The sequence below is a fragment of the Platalea leucorodia genome, assembly GCF_965183815.1.
Source record: "Platalea leucorodia genome assembly, chromosome: 8".
Lineage (NCBI taxonomy): Eukaryota > Metazoa > Chordata > Aves > Pelecaniformes > Threskiornithidae > Platalea > Platalea leucorodia.
In genome coordinates, this window is record NC_138830.1 from 46,700,877 (window position 1) to 46,710,395 (window position 9,519).

Here is a 9,519-nt window from a genome sequence, read left to right on the forward strand (position 1 = left end):
CAAGCTTTGAAAGGAAAAATGAGATGTTAACTGTCGTTCTCATACCCTGAACTCTTCATGACAAATGCTACTGTGGCTTCAAAGTCTGAGCTTGAAACTCTTAATGCATGTTTGCTGCACAGATTCACTGGTAGGATGAAAAGCTTGATCTCGCTGATGGTGGCGTACTAACAACTCCATAGTGCTTGGCAATCTGGCTGCACGCATCTGAGTTGTTAAACTTGGACTAAGTATATATAATGCTTAGATGCTTTGCTTTTGATCAACTTTATAAAGCAATTTCTCCACATAAAACACGGTCACAAAAAGAACCCACTAGAGGGAGGCATCATATTTTCATAGAAGGTCTTAAAACTTTCATCCAGCTGTGCAAAAGCACGTGCTAAATAACTTCATCCTCTTTCTGTAGAGGTAGGTGTGAGGTGAGATCTTTTTGTGTAGATGCCTAGCATCATTTGAGTGGTAAAGCCCATTGTTTTGTCCCAGTAATATTGTTTCACCTTTTGTCTGTGCCTCTCTTGGAAATTGGACCCCAGTAACTTTTCTTGGAGAAGAAAGGAAGCAGTATGTATTCTCTAACTCCTTGGTTATTCTCTAACCATGGTATTGTTTCCAAAACCTATTTTTTTTTCTTGCAGAGTGTTCACTGATGTGAAATATAACACACCTGATAGTAACACATCAGCTGGTTTTGCTACCACCCTTTAACTCAAAACAGAAAGCAGGACAGCAACACGAAGATCAAGCCACTGTTCCTGTGTAACGAAACACTACTGCAGTGGTGTGTTTAGACCCAGTCCTCAAGGCTTTTTAAAAAAAAAAAAGTTCATTTTGGAAGCATTTCACCATTTCCACATGGAGAAAAGCAAAGCAGGCTTGGGTGGCCGTTTGCTCTCTCGGATACCGATGAGTCCGGGTGTCCATATTTAATTGTCAGAAAGAGGCTGACAAGGGAGGATGCTGCGCATGGCACCGCCCCGGGGCGGGGCCCCAGCCCGCGGGGAGGGGCAGCGGGGCGCCCCCTGGCGGCGCGAGTGCGCGGGGCCCGTCTGCTCCGTTACCCCTCCTGTCAGGTAACGGCGGGCGGGGCCGAGGCCTCGGCCTCCTCCGAGGTGGCCTCGGGGCTGGATATTTGCAGGCCATCCCTCGCTCCAGCGAGTCCTTGCTCGTGTAAGAGCTCTCAGGACTGCCCCTTGGGTGCGGACGGTATTTGCTAATTGACGATAAAATCACCAGGGTAAGTGAAGCACCGTGTATCGGCAACTTGCAGGTTCATCAACCCGGATGCCAAAATTATTACCTTAGAGTTTATGGAGTGTGAAAATGACTGCTCAGTGGCATAACTGCTCATGGCTGTAGTCAAACACAGGATGAAAATAGTAAAGAAGCTTTAAAAAGAGATTTTTTTCCCTGCAGTGGTTGAAGAGAGTGTGACTGGAGAGGTCACAAATAACATGCCAGGGAACAGACTGTGACCACATTTTGAAGGTGAGATGGCATAAAAACCACGCAGCGTTCAGGAAGTCACTTTCAGTGACGAGAGTGGCAGGCTAAGAGCCAAGAACATAATCGTGTGCCTGCCCAGGTCTCGCTCCTCCCTGGTGCCTCCTTACTGCCGTAAGGCTGTATCCGCAGCAGACGGTGACCCGGCCAGGTCCCTGGGCTGAGCCCGTGCTGCTGTTCCCACCTTCAGCCGTGACACACATCCTGTTGAATAAAAAACACAAGAAGTTTTTGACTCAGTTTCTGGTACTTGAGTTCCAGGGAATCAGGTTAAATCCTTCTGTATAATACCACCAGCCAATTCCTGCTAGAACAAAACGGGTATCTTCATAAATAGTGCTCTAGTAATGAGAAGGTCCAACCTAGTCAATTCTAATTGGGAAAGTGCAACAGGCATGGCTGAGGTCTGTGATGAAACTATTGTCATATTAGGAGAGAGAATGAAAGGTAGTAATGTGCCTAAAGTAAGCAGAAATTTGTCAGACCTGTGAGCTGGAATGAGATCTCTGATCCTCAGACCAGTGCATTAGCCACAAGATGGACGTTCCTCTTGAAGGCCTCTGAGGAAATATGATGTGGGGATGCTTCAGTCGGTGTAAGTAGTTAAGTCTCTACACTTGCAATGCTAATTGGTCTATATAATCATAATTTTTCAAAGTCAAAATTCAGCTATGAATATATTTTAAGAGTTCTTGAGAAGGTAATTACTGTATTCAAGGAAAAATTCTAATATTTTTAAAGAAAATTCTGTGAAATTCATATGGTATACACAATGGGCATGCAAATATAGACTGCGTTGGTATGAGATTAAAGGAGGAATATGTTTGCATTGTAATTGATCTAAAAAAACTCTGAGAGCTACAATTGCAGTGAAGACTTTTTCCAGTTCTTTTGTTTAAAGAGAATGTGGCAGAAATAATCAATAAGTGATCCCCTTTGGCCCAGTTCACAGTGATCTGATCTGCTGGGTTCGTTCTAATTTCCAAACTATCCAGCACTACATGCAGAGTTCCTGCAGACTCAGTGGTGGTAATGGTTTGAGCTTAGACTGCTTGAAGGAGGATAAGATGAGTAAAATTTCCCAAGCCACACCAAGAGCTTCAGTTGAAACTGTTGCTGTTCTGGAGGAGCAAAAAGTACTTACAGATCTGCCGCGTCAGTGCTGAAGCAGCCGAGCCATGAGTCTGTATAGATCAGTCAAGTAAAAAGAAGATAGTTTTGCTATATTAATTCGTTTTTATCTTTATATTCTTCCAGGCAAAGCACTTATATTTAGATGTTCTTAAAAATATTCTACTTTGGCAATTCCTGCTGTTCTTTTCTGCTAAAAGGAAAGAGATTTTGGAGAGTTATGTAGATAAGTACAGTGTACAATAGAGTAGTGAAGTCTAGAGTATTACAGTTTTGCATAAATTTGGTTTTGTGAAGTTTTGGTAGGATATTGGCAGGGCGTGTATCTTGTCAACTCTTATGTAGATAAAAGTGAACTAGCTTGCAGGCTACGTTAATAACAGTATTTTAGGGACTACAGAGCACGACAAATAGAAAGCAGTTTGGCTTCCAGAGTTAAGTGTTAAGCAACTTGGATTATTAAAATTCAGCAGAGACGAGCACACATTTTAGCTGCTGTCTCAATCAAACTTGAATGCTAGTAACTGTATTGCTCTACCTTCTTTGAGAGAGGCTTTTCAAGTTTTTATTAGTTTTGTGGCACGTGGGAATTATCAAGATAGATCAGATAAAAAATAATCCCAGAACTAAACATTTCCAGAGGGCTGTAATGTCCAGATGACTTTATTGTGCCCTCAAGTTTTCCTTTCTGTGGTCTTTCTCATTTTGGGTTTTCTGACAGAACAAAAATAGAAAATTCTGAGGTTCTCATAAAACAAAACCAAAGCTCTCAAACCTGCTGAATGTACTAGAAATTTTGAAAAGCATACTCTCAAAAGTATTTGTAGTCAGGTTGTCAGAGTCATGGTATTTGGATTTTATTTGGTGGTTTCACAAGTAGACACATTCCTCAGTGTTTCTCTAAGCTGTATTTTTTGAGATTTATGTAATGTTTCCTCTAAGGAAATATTTTGAGTCCAGACTTGTGGACGAATGAGTCCCATGTGGAGAAGACACCCAATGTGGCTGCCCATTCAGTCCCTGCTGAATGGGGCTGTCCCAGGCTGTGAGAAATGAAAGGAGCCGGGGAATGGATAATCCCTGCAGTCTGGATGCAGGCTGCAGAGCGGATTCAGCCAAGGTAAGAGCTAGATGTCAAGAAGCCTGCTAAGAAGTTGGCCTGGAACCATGCATCTGGAGCACTCTCAAGTATGCAGCAGTTCCTAGAAAGGCTGAGCTCTGCCTTTCATCATTAACAACAGCCACAAGGGACAATATCTGGTAGAAAGATTCCTCTCTCTCACAGGATAAAAGCATAGTGTGTCATTTGTTGTTGGATAGATTTTTAAGTGCTAGTGAGCTGTGGAAAAAAAAAATAGTAGTAATTCCAATAGTTTTTTGTTGAATATTCCTGTGTGATTTTGGACTAATTAAGAACACCACTTTTGTCTTCATAAGTCAGTAAAGTGGGTAACCAGTGTCTAAGCAGTTAATCATTTTGACAAGTTCAAACTTTGAGTATGACTTTTCATAAAGATTTCACTTTACAGTTGGTCTAATTTATTCTTAAATTTTATGCAGGGACACCTAGATTAACTAAAGTCCTGTGCCAGTAGAGCTGCTCATTTTAGGACTTTCTCTCCAGGCTTTCCAAGAAATGCATTTATATTTTTTTAAACTATACAGAAAAATCTCTGTGCAGTTTTGCTTTTTGGCTCTTGATACATTATAGGTCTTTAATGTTTGCTTTATTCTCCCAAATCCATTATAGACATTAACATAGACAACAAAAGGGCTGTTGGCATAAGTTTGTGGCTGGATAGTCTGTTCTAGCAGCAGTGTTTCCTGAACCACTTGAGAAAACCAGTATTACATGAGGGCATGATTTGGAGCCTCACTGGAGTTCTCCATAAATAATTATATCGGTGTCGATCTTCAATAGCCTTTTAACATAAATTACATCATTTTGAGCTTGAAGAGTTATAATGATCTATTGTCTAAGTCATGGCTAATTCTCAGGATATATACCTGCTACCTGTAATCATAGTAGATTTTAGGATGACAAAGGAGTGAAAAAAGAAAGGGTATGGGGACTTCATCCGTTCTAATCTTAGAAGTATGGAGCCTGGTATATGGACCACTGGCCAAGGTACCTGTGTACCAGCTTGGGTCAAATCCTGCTTAGTTATATTTCCACAGGGTTAAGATTTTACTGAGAAGACTTGTCTCATAGTTCATAACTAGGATTTCATAGACCAGTGAAAATGTCTTGTTGACTTCAATAGAGATTGGTCTGGGCCTTGGATTATTAACTGCAATCATGAGGGATTCTGGTGACCTCTATTATTTGGCAAGGATATTTTGGACTATGTCAGCCTGGCTACAGATAAACTCCTCCATAGAGTGAGAGTCAAAAAGAGGTCTCTGCACTAAGAGGCAGACACACATGCAAGGACCTTAGTGTAGCCTATAAAGTCTTTCTAACCTGGCTTCATAACTCTTTTCAGAGGTGAGCAGTATTCAACAATAAAAAGCACCAATTTTATTCAGAATGTGTACCTTTGGAGCTAAATTAAAATTATAGGAGAGGAATGATGCTAGCTATTTGACGTTGTAGAAGAGGTCCTAGAGCAATGCTCTTCCTTGCTAAGAACATTTTTGCCATTGAGTAAGTCTAAGCTGGAACAAAATTAATATGGTGATGTCCTTAAATTTGATGGTACCTTTAATAAGAAAAAAAATATGCATATATAGATATATATTTAAAATAGACATATGGGGTTTGCATATATAAAAATAGATTAAACTTGTTTTCCTCTTTAAAGCCTCAGAGATCTTCCTCCTGGGAGATACTGACATTCCCTTCATATCGGGTGGATTTACCGCAAGGAGAGCTAGAGGAAACTTAAAAGTGTCCGGTTTTATTTAAAACCTTGGTGGTCTTTAACGGCTGCCCCACAGTTCCAGCCTGGTACAAACTTAAACAGAGCTCTTTGTTGCTCTTGAATGTGACATAATCCTTTCATCTGGCATGCTGAATGAAGTATGCACATGGCTTTTTTGCTACCCCTGCTGGGCTGCCTTGTTACACCTTCAGAACAAACCACCCCCCAGTAAAAAAGCTTGGACTCTGTCATCCACCCTAATGCCAATAAACAACAGATAACTATGGCATCTTTTGGCTTTAAAATGCTGCCCCTCATTAAACTTGTGTGTTGAGGAAGGAAGCAGCTCCCCACATCATTGTTTCTTGCAGATACAGATACAGAGTGCTTTTTTTTTTTTTTTGTTGTTTGCATGTTTGCTAATTTGAAGCTCTTTGAAGAATCCTACAGGGAGATCAAAGACAAAAGATTAGAACGTTTTTAATAAAGTGAAGAAGGATCAGGTTAGATCAAAGGGACAAGCTGACAGGAAATAAGTAGGTGCCGTTGTTGGCTGACACTTGCATGCTGTAGGGTGATTTCTGTGTTAATGTGAGGTCAGAAGGAGGATTGCTTTACATCTTATTGTCTCCAGACTTTGCTGACTGGGTGTGTCTTTGTTCTTTGCTTTAATCTCAAAAATTAAAACCCATAAAGTCACAGTTTGGCTCAGCCACATGATTTTTCTAGTTATTTAGCTTTGATTTTGAAATAAAAATAAAATTTGGAATGTACCAGCAGGGTATGGAGGTAATTAATTGGCTTGCAAAGGGATTCAGCTACAGGAATATTCGTTATCAGAGGCACTGGGCCTCAATCACCCCCAGTGTCATTTTGCTGACTTTAAGGGAATTAAATCTTACCCCACTGTCTTAAGAGGAAGTGTGTTTTCTTTATATATACTGAAGCTTTGTGTGCTCACAGGTTGTACCACTGTAATTAAACCTGTACAATGAAATTAATATATCCCCTTCAGTTTGGATGTAGTTTTATTGGTACAGAGCTGCTAATTGGATAGAGTTTATTTCCCTGAGAGATTAGGGTGACAGCACTAACTGGAATGGGCTCTCTGGCCTCCGTGCAATCTTTGGCATGTAGGTTGCGGTGGATGCGTGGTAGTCTTTGGCATCCTGGCATATGTATATCAGAAGTAAGGTGCTTTACAAAATACCCCTTTCTTCTAATAAGAAATCACCCTTCTGCGTGATGTAGCTAGAAGCTAATTTGAGGACAGTCACAGGAAAACAAGCCGAATTTTTTACTATATGATAGGTAATTTTGTAGTTGCACAGAGCCTGACCTCCCTGTGTATCTTCACAGGTGAAGAAAACAAACAAATGCTCGAGAGGCTTGTGTGACTTTGTCTCCATTAGCAGGAAACCTCCTCTGCCTGAAAGGAGGTTTTCAGGCAAAGGTGCAGGATTGGGCCCAAAGAAACAATACTTGTTTTGTTACACAAACAAAAGGGCTAGTAGCATTAGCTTTCTGCTCTACACAAGTATGCACATAGATCCTCCTTCAGCACTGGGGGTTTCTGCTGCCCTAATGCAGAACAGCACTCCAGTGGTTAGATATGTTATTCGACATGGTGCAAGCAATAATTGTCTTTTTTTATTCAGTCATGTTAAATCAAAATAGCAGGTTTTAATATGGCCTTAACAGAAAGAGCTGTGCTCAGCCCCTTGCTTGTTTGCTACAATACAGGTAATAATCATACTTCATCGAAATATTTAGAGAAATGTATTTTTATTGTATTTTGGGGGTTTTTGTCTTGCAGTCAGTTATGTAAATCAGCAATCACTCTACAAAACCAAAGGAAAGTATTCAGTAAAATAAAGTTACCTGAACTTACTGGGGCAAAGTAAAACAAATGGGAAGAGAAGGTTAGTTTGCATTTAGGAAACTGAGGAAACTTTGTGAGCCTTAAAGGGATGTTAGAAACGGTACTGGGTTTGACTAACGTGCACCAGTGGGAAAAAGCGTTCTGTTTCACGGCCTGTGCTGTGGCTGAGCAGAGCTGCTCTCTGCTGGTGTACGTGGCTCTAAGCCAAAACTTCACATACTGCACTGTCGTTTTGCTGCTTGTACACGTACCTTATCTAGGGTTCCTGATTAAAAGCTGCATGGCAGATTGCATGAAGGACTGCTGTTCTGGATGCAGTCAGGATTCAGTTTCAGGAGAGATGACCCTGGGGGTGCAGTGCTATGAGGCCAACAGCTGAGAACGGCATATGGGAAGAAGGCAACCTGGTTTGATTTGGAACGTTGTCTCATTTTCTGTATTTGGTCACATTCCATGGAGCCTCCTGGGCTGCCAGTCTGTTACTTTCATGATTGGTAGGCTCTAATTAAAATTACTTCTAAGTAAGAAATATGCAGCGTTCAGACAGAAAAAAGACTGAAGGCTCCTCAAATACTCAAAGTGCTTCTGTGTGGCCATTGTAACAGCACATCTCCTAGAGACATCTACCTCTGTAACCACATAGTCCCTGTTGACTCCCTTGCTAGACTTAGCTTCAGTTGGGATATATGCCCCAATATGCTTCTCTAAGCTTTCAGATTTAGAAGTGGCAGGTCATTCTCTTTGAGCTTTATCTGTCTAGTTAAAACACTGGGTTTTTGCCTAAATTTTAGACATTGCGTGGAGCTGTTCTTCTACAACAAAGTACAGTCATTGGAGAAAGGCAGATGCTGATGGGGGAAAAAATGAGTAGTGATTGGGTAGCAGAAAAATAAGGATTTGGAGGATCTCAATAGTGGACAGAAATGCCTAAATCCTGCTGAACTTGTGAGAATACTGATGAGTCCAGCTGGACAGAGGTTCCTGGGTTATAGAAGTGCAGGAAAAAACAGGCCACATCCAAAATAGGAACATCTGGAGTTGTAAATTGGTTTAGTTAAATTTGTGTAATCTTTTAATATATACAACACCATAAACCTACAGGCATTGCAGGAGTCTGATAGGACTGGAATGTAGGAGAAATTCAAGGTACTCAAAGCAGTCAAACAGTATGAAAGGAAATGGAAGAAAAAGAGAGTCCTTTAATGGACTTTGCAGAATGAAGATTAACAATTCAGGGAGAGGTGCAAAGGGGGGAATGAGGATGTTGACAAAGTGTTATGGTAACAGAAAATTCATTGATGAAATGCAGAATTCCCTGAGGGAATCATAAATCAGCTTTAGTCTACAAGGTATGTTGGTTCCTAAATCAGCAGGAGTCTGGTACCTAAATAGCTTTGCAGTCTAGTCCCAGATGCTTTACTTTGGACTTTTCTCTTCCTTTTAGGTTTCATGTGGTTTTAAATTTAACAGGGCACTCGTTTCCTTTTGAACCAAAGCATGTTAATAGTGTCCTTAATATATTTATAAAATGAAGAGTCTTGAAGGATAGCTTGGGATTTTTCAAGAGTTCTGAAATGCTAAGTGTTTTAATATGAAGTAGAAAGCATTAAGGAAAGGATGAAAAATGACAGGGAGCATCAAGCCGAGACTGAATAACTTTGGGAGGTTTGATTTATCCCGTGCTTGAATCTTTAATGGGTCTTTTTGTGGGTCATTAGATGTGAGGCTGCAGTGGTAGCATACTGATAACAAATAATTATGCTCCAAACACAGATACAGCCCTGTACTTGCTGATTAATACATCAGCGAAGGGCAATGTTAGGTTATCCCATGCGGATGGAGATTAGAGGACTGGAGCAGGGCTGCAGGCGGAGCAGCTGTGTCCACTAGGCGGTAATGCTGGTCGTGAAATCCCACTCCTGCAGTGCCAGGCTCCCTCTGGCTCGCTGGGGCCTTCCTCGCTCCCTTCTGCTGGAAGGAAATTTTGAACACTAATTAATAAGAGACTTCAGATCTGAGAATCTACAGGGTTTTCATGGAAAGCAGGACTTAGTGAAGCTTAAGGTTTAACATGTAGCTTGTGGCAGTGCACCAAAGCCTTGTATAGTTGTGCCTCAACCAGCGGTACATGTCTGTAAT